Source organism: Anabrus simplex, chromosome X (genome assembly GCF_040414725.1).
Source record: "Anabrus simplex isolate iqAnaSimp1 chromosome X, ASM4041472v1, whole genome shotgun sequence".
Classification (NCBI taxonomy): domain Eukaryota; kingdom Metazoa; phylum Arthropoda; class Insecta; order Orthoptera; family Tettigoniidae; genus Anabrus; species Anabrus simplex.
This window is the reverse complement of record NC_090279.1, coordinates 190,688,515-190,703,410: the sequence shown is the minus strand read 5'-3', so window position 1 is coordinate 190,703,410 and position 14,896 is coordinate 190,688,515. Positions and strand designations below refer to the sequence as shown.

Here is a 14,896-nt window from a genome sequence, read left to right as displayed (position 1 = left end):
CGAGGGTTTGGTCCCAGAACAAATTTACAATGCATACCAACCCATACTCTTGCTTTCAAACAGAAGCGTTGTGCATCAGGCTATGAAACATCTAAAGAAAGGATGACTATTGACATGCGCGATCTGTACTTTCAGTACGCCTGTCCTATTTTTAACTTTGTGTTAACAGTGATATTACTTATCCGGGAAGCCTTACCCCTACATTATCTCGATTAATCAGTTTAGTGTAATTGCATGGTAAATACTTTGATACAAGTGACCTCTACTGAGGTACGCATTTTCCCAACTCTCATGAATATTCATTTCAAATACAAAGTTTATTTCAAATAGTATCTTAATGGAAAGAATATATAGACATATTTAATCTCGAGTTAACACCCACATTTTGTCATTAAAACAAGAGAAGAGTTTCTTCATATATACAATAAAAATAAAGAATCCATCCAGGATACTATAATCTATCAGGATATTAAAAGTAAAGAGCTACTTCTACCATTATAAGCCAAATTTGAGTAACAGACCTGTTTCTGGACAGATGTATGATATTCCATCATAACTTACAGCAACATGCAAACAGCATAGAAAACTTGACACTGGTGACTGTGCTTGTTCAGTCTGCTGTATGGATGGAAAGTATGACGAGGCCTCTTCCAGTCTTCACTGTTCTACCAGAAATGGAAAGAGCTGATTCCACCTTCAATGCATTGTTTTCAATTCTGGATATGTTGAGTATACCAAGAAAATACAAGAAACAAAATTTAGACAGCTGATCATACCTATAAAGCTGACTTGAGAATACATGGCAGGCAGTAACAAACTCCTCCTAAAAGAAAAAGACCTAGAAAGAAAACTTCTAAGTATGGGAAAAAAATTCAAAGGAAAGGCTTGGAAACCATAATCCTCAGACCAGTATACTATCTAAACAACAGTCTGCATTTTATTCTACAAAACTGGGAACTCAAAACAAAAAAAATTAGCAAATTCTTGATCTGCACTAGTCTTAAAAATTAGTTTAGAACCAGTGATAGCCATCCCCAGAATATCATTTTTCTGTTTAATGTATCTGCTAATTGAGCTAGGTTCTATTCAGTGCCAGAGAAACTTATCTCTAAGAGAACTCTTAATATTTCCATGTACCTTGCCTAACAAAAACCACTCTTTTAGGTCGATTGTTGTTTAAAAGGACCTAACAGCTAGGTTATTGGCCCCTAATGGTACAAGGTGCTATGAAATGAAACTATAAAACTTCAAAATGTATCCACTGACAAAACGAATGATGAAAAAATTACCATGAATCCAAAATAATCAGCAGATCGAATTCACAATGCCTTCTTTTCTGAGAACAATCCAAAATCCAGGTCATTGGCCCCTTATCTAACTACTGGTAAAGCAGAATCACAGGTAATAGACTCATGGTGTTTCTCTCATAAGAGCACCACTCACCAAGCACTCCTGGGCAAGACATGTTACAGACTGCCTCCCTGTCAGAACAAGTAGTTTGCTGTCGCCATCTGCTGCCATGTAGCACATATCCAAAAGAGATTCCCTTGGTGCTCTTCACATAGTGGGACCAATCACATGCCATGTATATACTCTTGGTGCTGCTCACCCAGCGTTATTAAAGATAGGCAATGTAGACCCACAGGCAACACAGACCCATGGTGTTCCTTACATAGTGGTACTGATCGCAAGTAACATCGACCCATGGTGTTCCTCACAATGATACTAATCACAATTAGTACCATTGTTTTAATTTCACCATCCCTTGGGACATAATCACCACTTCTGCTCATGTCTCTGGTACAAGTCATTTATTTTAAATGCAAGTACGAGTTCAAAACTATTTCTACTATCCAAAAATATCTCAGCTCTTCTGCTTTATTCCAACTATAATCTGTATATCAAGGACTTTTAAAAATAAAGGAGAAAGGTTTATTGGATTCCTGTCAAATGGGTACCATAAACTCCACAAGAATTTGGGAGAAGGAAGGGAAGTTCCAAACAACAGCTGCGATTGTTAAAAATGTACAGTAGGCTATGTCTGATCAGAACACTATCAGGATACTTTAATGAGTATGGCAAAATTTTGAACATTTTTCATAATATGAAATAATCATTAAGTCTTGGAATATTTTGGTAATAGCCTGGAAAGGCTAGGTCAAGTAGCAGAGACCTTTCTAGACAGTAATAAAGAAGCTTAGAGATGGAGGGGAGGGAAAAGGAAATTAATCAAGTTTTGGGTAAACCAGATGAATTCTCAGATACCAGATAATCAGTGGACAGATTAAAGAAATATTCTGAAAATTTTCAGCATCGAAGCAAATCTTTGTTGATGTCTCAAACTGACTTTGTAGGGAGAAAAACAATGACAAATTACACTCTAGGAAGTGGAGAAGATGGTAAACTATCAAAGCAGCAGGAACATATTAAATTAGATCTGGAGTAGTGAAATATAATGGGAAAGCAGTGATGAAATTTCTTCAGAGAATAATATGATTAGCATGAAATGTTGGTAAGGTACTTTCTGATTGGTCAAACTCAGTAACTGCACCTGTCCATAAGCAAGGGAAGAGAAAGGTTTGCCAATAATTATCAAGGTATTTCATTGATCAGTATACCAGACAAGGTATTCACTGGCATTTTCAAGAGAGATCAGAAAGCTGGATGAAAACTCAGTGTGGTTTCAGATCAAAGACTGTCAGGGCCAGATTTTCAGCATGCGCCAGGTAATAAAACATGCTACAAGAGGAATAGACAGTTATGTTTACATTTCATAGACCTATAGACAGTATATAACCGTACAGAAGGACAAGATGTTAGCCGTACAGAGGAATTATAGAATTAAGAGTGATTACAAGTAATCAAAGGAATTATTGTGACAATTGGGCTGCAATGAGAATTGATGATAGAAGTTCTTGGTTCATTACACTGACGTAGATTAAAAAAAGGCTGTAAGCTCTCACCTTTGTTCGTAGTTTACATGAATCTTGCTGAAAGGCACGAAGTGACAGGAAAGGTTTAATTTAGGTGGAAATTTAGAAAGGAGTTTTATCTTTGCTGTAAGCCTGCAATCTAACATCTTGGAACTTAAGATAGGTGCAGCAAGTATGAAATAATTGCCAATTCCAAGACTTGACTGATGTCAGTAGGAAAGAAACCAAGACATTGTTAGGGCAAAAATATAGAATTGGAATAGGCAGATTATTTCAAGTATTTAGTATGTGTGTTCTCTCAGGATGATATAGTCAGAGATTGAATCAAGGTGCAACATAAATAATGTAATGAACAGTACAGTATTCTGTAAGAAAGAAATCAGCTTCCAAATGAATCTTTACACCTTTTCAGACAGACTTTGCCGAACTGGAGTGAAAACAGAATGGATTCAGGACGTTTTATTCAGTACTTTTTTCTTGAGAAAAAAGTAAACGATGGCTGTACTCAGCCAAACTTTCTTCATAAACTGAATCTCTCACTTTGTTCATTTCTCCAGATGTACCGCCTTCTGTGCACCGACAAAATTTTCATGTATTTTCATGTATTTTTCTGGTCCTAAAGTTGAAACATCTTTACCTACTTATTTCCTGTATCTCCTAAATGGAGCATAGGGCATCGATGTTTCTTTAATGATTTAATCTCGGATGTGTAGGTTATTGGCCTTCAGCATCCAAAGCTTGGTGAAGGAGCTGCCTCCTAAGTAGCCAGGCCTACTGATTTTCTGTTTGTGTTTCTTCCCTTAGCCTTTGAAGTTCCCACTTCTAACTGCAAGGCAGCAGTTCCTGTTCTACTTTCCCCGAATAGGAGGCTTGCCTCTTCCGTCAGTTCCACCATTCCGAAGTCCGCCTTCACTGCCGTTGAGGTCTTCACCGTAACCCTGGCATGGGACCCTTACATGGAACTACCAGCCGGGTCAGCCGGACCAAGGTTTTTTAAAGAGATGTTTCTCCTTTATCACTTGCCCTTGTCCTGACTTGTCACAGGGAGGACCTGGCTTCCCAAACATTGGGCCCTGGTTGGTGGGGTTGAAACATCTTGGCACACCTTGAAAACTAGCATTTTATTTTTCACACAAGGCACTTTGCTTTGGAAGAAATTTTTCTGAGTTAATGTCCAATAATCAGAACCATCATGGTCAATTGTTTCCCCTCTTGAACTGCAGTAAATTTCAGTATTTGATGTTTTCACATCCACTTAATTCACTGTTCGCAGGTTCAGGAGAAACTTCGAAATAATAGTCATGGTTTCTTTTATTGCGCACCAGTACAAAATAATTAGTAACTGGGTACGGTACACAAGCCGTCTATCTCCCAATTCGGGTCTCAGCCCCCTTCCTTCCGCAGTTGTCTATAGAGGACAGGGGTGTGGTGTGACGTTACAATCATTTTTCTTGTCCACGGTGAAATGGTAAATAATTAAATTCGAACTTAGTTTTTGGATATTAATTTCCTGTCTCTCTCACATCCTGTGATGTCAGGTATGATGTCATTACCCCTCTGTTACCAAGTAAACATGGTCGCCATATGCTCTACCAGTACTTTATAGTGTCCTCTTCAACATCATATGTCAGGTAATAGTACAAAAACATAGTTTTATCGCACCTCTTCTCCTTCCTTGTACCCTAATGAACATATCTAATAGCATTTAACGGTGAACTGGAAATAATCTGCTCGTGTACTGTCAACTAGTAATTTTATTAATTTCCCTTCTCTAACTTGTGAAACACCTGCACCTAAATGACTATGAATTCTTGCCTCAGCAGCATAAAACCAAGATTTTTATGTTTTTCAAATGACTTAAGAACAACAAAAGCAGTTTTAAAATAAACATTTGTTCACTCAAGATTAACTGGACGGGTATGTATTACTAGTTGTTCGGTGCTATGTTGTTATTAATGGCACTTTGTGCAATACGGATACAGTTAGATTGTCCTTGACAAGAACAGTTTGCTGTAGGGTGAGAAAACCAACCCCCCTACTCTGCTGTATTCCAGTAGCCACAAACATGGAAGGATAAGAAAGAGCAAGACAGATTCTCTAACTCCAGACTGACATGGACTGATTAATAGGACAAATGATCACTTTCGATCAGCAGTTTACAGAAACTTCAATTGTGTGCTCATATGCCTTATATCTATAGAAACGTAACAAAAGCAGATAAACAAGCTTGATTTTAAGTCATAAGCCAACACTTAACAGGAAATTTAGTAGAAATATTTCGAATATCAAGTTTGCTTTTTTTTTTTTTTTTTGCTTCTTTCGATAAAAATGTGCCAGTACTATGTACCGCCACAAAAGAAAGCACTGCTTATTTATTAGTCAGAAGAAACAGACATGAAAGTAGCCAGAATGATTGCCGATACAAACAGGTAGGGACAATGGCAGGAAGGTACTCAAAATGAGGGGATAAAAGCTAAGTAAGAATGAACTCAATGGATACAAACTGGCTTTGGTGGTGGGGTCATGTGAAGGAAATGGAGGATAGTTTACCTTAGAAAATAGACTATCATGGAGGGCAAGAAGTAGAGGGAAAATGAGATGACTGGTTAATCAGTTTCTAATGATTCAAAGATAAGGTGCAGAAATAAAGGAGAACTAGTTACAAATAGAGGATTGCAGCAGTGTTTAGTAAAATCACAGGGGTGTGTAAACTGAATGCTGAAATGCATAACAGTCTGTAATGAAGATTTAGATTTTGGAATATCAATCTTTTGGAGTTAAAAATAATGTCCTTGTTTTAAAAGGTTTTCCTCCATCTATCAGATATTCTAAAATGAAAAACATGAACATTTTAAAAAGCCCACCTGGTGGCTTTGATTGTTATGGCATCAAGTCTATATGGTCTGACACTGGTTACACGTAACCAATCTCATGATTAGGCCCGTATTGGAATTTGCTATAAATGCTTACAATATAGTAATTATTTCAATCCACCTAGGTTTTATGTTGCTAGTTCATATTACAACATGAATTTGCATGGACATGTTTCGCTTTATTTACAAGCATCTTCAGCGTACACAATTGTTTCAAAGTCAAGACCTGTCGTATTTGGATTGTTTTTACAAAATATTTTGCTTGAGTATATGTCCATGTTTGGTAATAATATAGGAAATATATACACATTAAAAGTATTAACAATATGAATTACAATGTTGGATAGAAGTGACCCTTAAATTCTAAAATACATTGACGTCTAAAACGTAGTAACTACAATTTAAAATTTCTTTTTTGGTTGAAAATTGTTTTCACGTTTACAATGTTGAATTGGAGTAACCCTCAGTTCTAAAATTTAGTGACGTCCAAAACATAGTAACTACAATTTGAAAATTTGGCTAAAATTGTTTGCACAATGTTGTGGTTGATTTAAACAACCGTAACATGGCTTTAAATTTGAGTCATGAATAAGAACTGAAAGTTAAAATATATAGGAGTCATTTTTTCTAAAACCGTTGAAATCTGGAACACAGTAACTTCCGATGTTGAGAATTTGGATAATAATTGTGATCTCCAATATAAATATTTAAAAACAACTATGATTTGACTCCATGTGTCGATAATATTCTAAATTTAAATCTTGGAACAGTTGGAGACAGCTTCTAGAATTTACGAGGGTTGCTACAGTTTGGTGTTTTGATCAGTGAAGTATTAGAATAATTAGTTCTTGTTTATTGCGACATGGACATATACTCAAGCGAAACATTGTGAAAACAATCCAAATACGACAGGTCTTAACTTTGAAACAATTGTGTAGGCTGAAGATGCTTGTAAATAAAGTGAAACATGTCCCTGCAAATTCATGTTGTAATATGAACTAGCAACATAAAACCAATTTGTACTGAATAGGTGGATTGAAATAATTACTATATTGTAAGCATTTATGACACTGGTTAGCCAGTTTGAGTCCCAGTGGTAGAAAAAAATTCACCATCAGACTTGGCCAGAAGGGTCAGAGAGGTGGCGATATACAATTTCTAATCACTAGACTGCAATTAAATTCCAAATCTCTACACAGTGTTCATATGCAGCGAGAGCGTGATGCTGTTTATGGCGATTTTTCCGTTGGATGGAGACAGAGTAGTGTTGTAAACTTTGGACTGGGAAGACTTAGGAGCAAGGAGACCAGCTGCTGGACTAAGCAGGATGTTTCGATATGTCAGTTGAGAGACACATGGAGTTTCAACCTTGAGTCAAGCATTTAAAGGTAGAAGATATGGCTGGGATTCAAGAAGACAAACTGGGGCAAATAATTTACAGAAAGAGGAAATAGGGATTGGAATAATTTACCACGGAAAATGTTCGATAAATTTCCAAGTTCTTTGAAAATTTAAGAAAGGACTAGGTTAACAACCGATAGAGAATCTACCAACTGAGCAACAGGATTAAATATAGATCAATGATTGTTGGAAATGTTCAAACACTACTCCAAATTACAAGTAACTATATACTACTCCAAATACCAATGAATCCCTGGGTGGATTTTTACCCTGAAAATTAATGTAGCATCACTGAGAGTATCACCTCTTCAACCCTCAACCAAAACTAATTGAACCATGTTTAAAGCAACCCTAGAAATACTTAGGATGAAGCAAGAAAAATGTATATGGATGGTCTTCATGATGTAGGCTGGGGTTCTGTCTTGATGGATGCCAGTGATGATTCCCTGCACTTAATGATGCTACAGAATACGTCCATGTGGAGACTACACGAGTTTGCAATCATCAGGAAGATGAATACTGAAGTTCTGAGAATCGGACCATGGAATAATAAGTTCCAATCATTGCAATGGGTTAGAAAATTTGAAAATGAAACTGAGACTTAAGTTAGATGTACTTTGTGCAAGTGAAGTACGAAGAGCAGGATTTTTGGTGGTGCAACTAGATTTACCAACACAAACAGGAAATTCAGGAGTTGGTTTAATAAGAAAACAGGGCAAAGGGTAAGTTACTATGACCAACAAAGTGAACAGATTGTCACACCAAACCAATGCCCACCACAATAGTGCAGGTCTATATGTGTATAGTTCAGCTGATTACCAAATTGAAATGGTATAGGATGAGAGATTCAATAACAGTATGCAAAAGGAGATAACCTAATCATGCTGAGAGAGTGGAATGCAGTGGTAGGCCAAGAAAGAACGTAGTATAGTAGGAAAATTTGGACAGGGACAAAGGAATGAAAGAGGAAGTCTGCTGGTAGAATTCTGCACTGATTGTAATTTAATCCTGGCTAAGACTTGTTTCAAAAAATACAAACAGCTGTATATGTGAACAAGACCTGGATATACTGGAAGGTATCAAGTAGACTTCATTATGACAAGGCAGAGATTCAGAAACCAAGCATTCACATGTCCTTCCCAGGAGCAGACGTGGACTCTTGACCAAAACTTTGTCATGAAATGTCATCTGAAGGTGAAGAAATTTATGGGAGGAAAAAATGCAAGGAGACGAGATCAAGCAAGTTGAAGAGAAAGAGTGAGGAATTGTTTCAAGGAACATTCTGTACAAGGACTAAATTAAAAGGGTGAAAAACTATAGATGAAAAGTGGACAGCCCTGAAAAAGATTTTTTTTTTTTCAACTTGCTTTACATCACACCGACAGAGATAGGTCTTACGATGGGATAGGAAAGGCCTAGCAATGGGAAGGAATCGGCTGTGGCCTTAAGGCCCAGCCGCAGCATTTGCCTGGTGTGAAAATGGGAAACCACGGGAAACCATCTTCAAGGCTGCTGACAGTTGGGTTCAAACCTACTATCTCCCGAATACTGACCACACTTGAGCAACTGCAGCTATCAAGCTTGGTCATCCAATTTTTCAAAATGTTATAATTCCCAAGGAAATTAGCTGCAGACAAATGTGAAAACCACATCATTACTTTAGTTTTTTTTTTTTTTCTAGGGGCTTTACGTCGCACCAACACAGATAGGTCTTATGGCGACGACATTACTTTAGTAAAACACGTTTGAAAAAATTGTAACGTGTATTATTTACAGAATGGAAAGACAAGTTCAGAAGACATGGATGACAATCCTAAAGCAATCCTAACTTTACATATTTTTGAAATAAACAATTTTAAGTTACAGTTAATACAGACACCCTTGCTAACTATAACTAGTTTTTACAATTTGCTTTACGTCGCACCGACACAGGTTTTCTGGCGACGACGGAATAGGAAAGGCCTAGGAGTGGGAAGGAAGCAGCTTTTGCTTTAAGGTACAACCCCAGCATTTGCCTTGTATGAAAATGGGGAAACCACTGAAAACCATTTTCAGGGCTGCCAACAGTGGAGTTTGAACCCACTATCTCCCAGATCAAAGCTCACAGCTGCGCAACCCTAACCGTACGGCCAACTCGCTCATAATGTGAAAAATAGCAAACTAACGTCATTGCATTTTTTATGACTATAAGATAAGGGCTGCGGTAATCCATTTCTTTTCCTCAAGAATAAACAATAGATATGCAGAAAAAGTAACTTGAGCTGTAATTTAATCCTTACCTACCGTACAAATGAAGAAAAAACGTATGAGGATCAGTTTGACCCGCACCACAACATGTGCATTACGGAAGTCCACCACACTAGTTAGGGTTAAACACGCCCTACGACTCAGAGTGACTGGCAAAGAACAGCAACGATAGGACAGTTAATAGTTACTTCCTACAGACACGTCTAGGCCTACTATCAAATGGGAACATCAGTTGCACGCAATATCAAATTACACCTCATCCGAACGAATCACTTGTGCTCGGTAGTCAAACGAGTACACACCAATTGCGCCCACTCACTGTCCAATTTTCGTGTGGGAGCATTGTTCATCTTACAAGGGATGGCTAATGGAGCATGGGTGACCGATTCGATCCATCTTTGGTACAGGCGTAGGGCATGGGCACAAATTCTCAGCCATTTCCGAGAAATTAATAAAGAAATTCCAGTATGCTTATGTGCAAACTATGTTTGCAAAAAAGGCAATAAGCTCGTGGCGCAGCGGCAAGTGATCCGCTTCGTAAGCGGGAGATCGCTGAATCGAATCCCGCCCATGGAAGTTTTTTTTTCAAATATTTTATCATCTCACAAATTAAGGTTTCTTCAATAATGTTCATTTTCGAATCAATTCCAATAAATTTCCAATGTCATTGAAATCATTTAAGAAAAGGCTAGGAAAACAATAGGGTATCTGCCACTTGGGCGTCTGTCCTAAATGCAGATCAGTATTGATTGAAATGATTTTTTTAGCGAAAAAGGGGTTCTGAAAAAAATCTTTAAAAAAAGCAAAAATACGGCATTTATCACTTGCGCAAATGCCGCAATAACTGTTTCCCCTGCTTCTATGACCAACATCATCCTAGTTCGTGCAGAAATTCTTCGCAAACAGCACTATAGTTAATAAAAAATAGGGTAGTATAAGTTGTAGAAAATATTACCTATCTGTCGAGAGAAAAGGAGTATGTCTGACTGAATTACGTTTCACCATTAGCAGACTACAGTTAATTGAGACTACGGGGCCCTTAGCCGAGTTCTGGCATTTCTTCTATCCCATATTCACACTTATCAGGAAAATATGCATTATCTAACTTATCGAGAATTTAGAATTCCGGGAAGTTTTCTTACTGTTCAGAAAAGTATGAACATTTGTCCGTGAAATCAATATCTGGAACACTTTAGACACATTAATACAATTCTGGATACACACTTCAGAAAGATATTTCAGACCTCCATAATAAACAGTGTTACCGGAACTTCAACTCGCGAACCGTTCAAGATATCGACATTCTGTTCACTTTCAGTAGGTTAAATGATACCTAGGGGTTCATATAATTGAAATTGCAGTACTTCTCCAGGGTGTCAGTAGGCCTATCTGCTGAGATAACGGCACCAACTTTGTTTTTTGAAATAGAATTACGGTGTTTCAAACTTAAAAACTTTATGAATTCAGCGCCGTGATTATTTTGAAAATCGAGCAATTACATCTCGAGAAAACGTAATGTACTCAAAAGTGCTGCTTTAGCCAGCCGGACTGCCCTGTTCGATTCGCGCTACGTATGAAACATTAGCTATAGCTGTTAACATACAGTTCTTTTACCTTCTTCTGACAGCTAGAGCTAGGCATTCGGTATACCGTACTGTGCCCACAAATACACAACGAACACTTGTAGTAACACCGCACGGTATTTGACATAACTTATTTAATAAAAAGTGTATGTACAGTAGTAGCTACATTAGTGGATAGAAGTTTGAAAAGGCAAACAAAATTTAAAAATAAAATGGAAAATCCGCATATAACTTACATCTTGAAGAGTAGCTCTCAGCTCCAGAACATTCTGGTCAAAGAGAATGTAGTCAACGTTAGCCCCTGACGGGCGGCTGCAAAGTGAACGAGTCCACGGCCGTACTAGGGCTTCATGGCCGAACGGTTACGGAGCAAGCCGAAGATTTCCGAGCAATATGGTTTTATTAGGCGGGAGATACATAATTCCGCATATACGAATATCGAATTAAAGTAATGACACAACACACTTGTGGGAACAAAAACTTTCAATTCGCATTTTAATAAATAATTTTATCAATAATGAAACGGAAGTCTCGGGAGCTTTATCAGTACTCTGAAAAATCAAAATCAAAATCTCTTTATTTGCAAATGAGGTGTCTACCTAGGTGGCAAATGGTACACTAAAATACATTATTGTCAAGCACTAAATTTTAAATTAACAGGAGACAAAGAAAATTTTCCTAGAATACAATATTATACAATTTACGCTAATAATTTTTTCTATTAAACACACACATCATCCTTAATAAATTTATATTGTTTACAAAATTCTACTTATAATATCTTACAAACATAGTCAACTCATATACAGTACGGTATGTGAAATTACTTCTAATAATACTATACAACTGGTATAAGATTAAAATTAACATTGAATTTATTTACATATTTATATTTTACCCATTTTGGAACCTAAGGAGCATAACGACCTGCTGCGTCTTAACCAGAGCCCCTTTTGCCACCATTTTTCAGAGTTCCTGAAGGGCCTTCACAGCTACCGTAGCGGTCCCAGGGCCCTCGAAGTCCCCACTGTACTTCACCCCTACAGGCAGTCCCCTACTTTGGCTGTCCAAACTCCTTAGATCAGGGGATGGAATTAATTTAATCACACACATTTTTTATTTACAATATCCTGCACTGGTCGAATGCCCTCTAACATTTAATTTATTATCTCTGTTGTTGTTTATTCTCTTCTTGAATATCTGTACTGTTCCACTCCTTCACGCCCTTCCCAATGAAAGAAAATTTACCCCAATCGCTTCTGCTAAAATTCCTTCTAATTTTGTACTTGTGGTCAGTTCTACCAATATAATTATTTTCCAACGGAAGCCTCTCACGGATATCTCCCCATGCTTCTTCTCCTGTATAGGCTCTATATAATCCTATAAGTCTAGTTTTCTCCCTTCTCTTACTTAAAGTTTCCCACTCAAGTTCCTTTAACATTTCTGATACACTACTCTTTCTCCTGAAATCCCCTGTTACAAACCTTGCTGCTTTCCTCTGCACACCATCTAGTTCTTTTATTAGGTATTCTTGGTGAGGATCCCAAACACTGTTTGCATATTCCAATAATGGACGAACCATACTTAAGTAACTTTTTTCTTTTAATTCTTTGTTGCATCCTTTAAGTAGCCTCATTATGACATGTAATGATCGGTATGCTTTCCCAACAATGTCATCAACATGACCCTTCCAGTGCAAATTACTTTCAAATCTCACACCTAAGTATTTGCACTTGCCATCTTTTGGGATAACTACCTCATCCAAAGTATATTCAAATTCAGTTTTAAAGCTCCTGTTTGTAAATGTTGTAACAGTTGATTTGCCTCCATGAATCTTCATATTATTTTCTTCAACCCATTCTTGGATACTCTCAAGGTCCCTTTGTAATTCTGAACAATCTTCAATGTTGTTTATTTCCCTATAAACAATGATGTCATCTGCATACAATCTTATTTTCGATGTTATATTGTTCCCTAAATCATTTGCGTATATTAAGAAAAGTAACGGACCGATTATACTACCCTGTGCAATTCCCTTCCAAACTTTCTCTTCCTGTGATATATTATTTCCTACTTTGACTTTCTGAACCCTTGAATTTAGAAATGTTCTTATCCAACGTATAACCCTTATGTCCAATCCTATTCCCTCCAATTTCTTTAATAATATTCCATGTTCCACTCTATCAAAGGCTTTGGAAAGATCTATGGCTATGCAATCTAACTGGCCTCCTGAATCTAACTGATCTGATATGTCCTGCTGAAATCCCACCAGTTGTGCCTCACAAGAAAATTTCTTTCTAAATCCATACTGGCTTCTCATGAACCAATTTTTATCATCACATATCCCTCTGATGTACTTTGCTATTAAACTCTCCAGTATTTTACAAACTATACTGGTTAGGCTGGTTGGTCTGTAGTTCTCTGGTTTCCTTTTATCACCCTTTCCTTTATAAATTGGTATTATAATAGATTCCTTCCATTCCTTTGGTATTACACTATTATTTATGACATAGTCAAAGAGAAATTTTAAATAAGGCACTATATACCACCCCATTGTCTTTAATACCTCCCCAGTAATTTGATCACTTCCTGCTGCTTTTCCTTGCTGAAGCAGTTGGATTTCTCTGAAAATATCTTCATTTGAGAATGAGAAGCTTCTTTTATCCCTGTGTGTCTCTCCCTCTCTATCTTCTGTTACGGTTTCCAAGTCCTGACAATCTTCTACCGAATCTCTGAATTCTCTACTAAAGAGGTTTGCTTTCTCAGTATCTGTTAAATAGTGTTCACCCCCTTCTCCCACCATTGTAGGAATTTGGATTCCTTTTCCTTTTTGATTCCTAATATATGAATACAGCTTTTTCCTTTTCCCTTTGTGGTCATTACCCTCTTGAAGAATGCCATTCATATAATTCTCTTTTGCTTCCTTTTTCACTCTATTCAGTTCCCTCATTAGCTGTTTTCTAGTTTCTCTATTCTCCCTACCTTCTTTGATTTTCCTGTTTACTATTCTACATTTTCTTTTTAATTTTCTTATTTCCCTTGTGTAATAAACAGGGTCTGAGGTCATTTTACCCTTCTTAACAGGTACAAATCTCTTCTCTCCTTCCCAAATGATTCCTTTAAATTTAGCCCAAAGTGTATCCACATTATTCCCTTCACTTATCCAACAACTGAATTGTGATTTAAGGTAAGTCCCAAATTCATCAACTTTAGTTTTTCTGTATAATTTCTTGTCTTTTGTGACCCTCTTATTAAGCATTTTTGGTACGAGTCCTACATCCATTATTACAGCCTTATGGTCACCTATTCCTTCAATTACCTCAGTTTTATCAACACTTTCCCATGGTTTAACCAGGAATACATCTAGCAAGTTATTGAGACGAGTTGGTTCTTGTACTAATTCACCGACACCGTCAGAAAAAGGCGATTAAAGTTCTATGGCCAAAAGGATTCTCAACCTTACTCTGACAATGAAAGTCAAGAACAACTGGATTAGTGAAACCGAGGAAAAAAAGACCTTAAGGAAATTGGCATCCCAAAGGAAATTATTCAAGATAGACTCCAATTCAAAATAGCAGTCAACAACCATCATTTTCCTGAGAAGATGAATACCAGGACAGTAGCGGCGCTCAGAAACTTGGGGCATTCCCGCAATAATTGAAAGTGGATCATCGTTTCCTGATAAGGAAAGTTACAAGTTTAGTTCGTACCGTAGTACAAAGTTGTATATTATTACAATGAACAGCATCGACGACGATGATAATAATAATAATTTACAAAATGTAGTTTTCAAATCCGAAGGTATTAAAATAATACACTTGTATGGTACCAAATACAGTAGAGACAATACGCGACACTT

General features: G+C 37.1%; 1 long non-coding RNA gene across 1 annotated transcript in view; it reads right to left on the bottom strand.

Moving 5' to 3' along the window:
- LOC137503050 (uncharacterized) overlaps window positions 1-11,343 on the bottom strand; it is a 34,924-nt gene extending 23,581 nt beyond the window's left edge. Inside the window, exons 1-2 of the long non-coding RNA XR_011019025.1 lie at window positions 11,274-11,343; window positions 522-716 (exon numbers count right to left, since the gene is read on the bottom strand). This is a non-coding gene — a long non-coding RNA (uncharacterized lncRNA). The remainder of the gene's footprint in view (window positions 1-521; window positions 717-11,273) is intronic.
- Window positions 11,344-14,896: the final 3,553 nt, after the last annotated feature.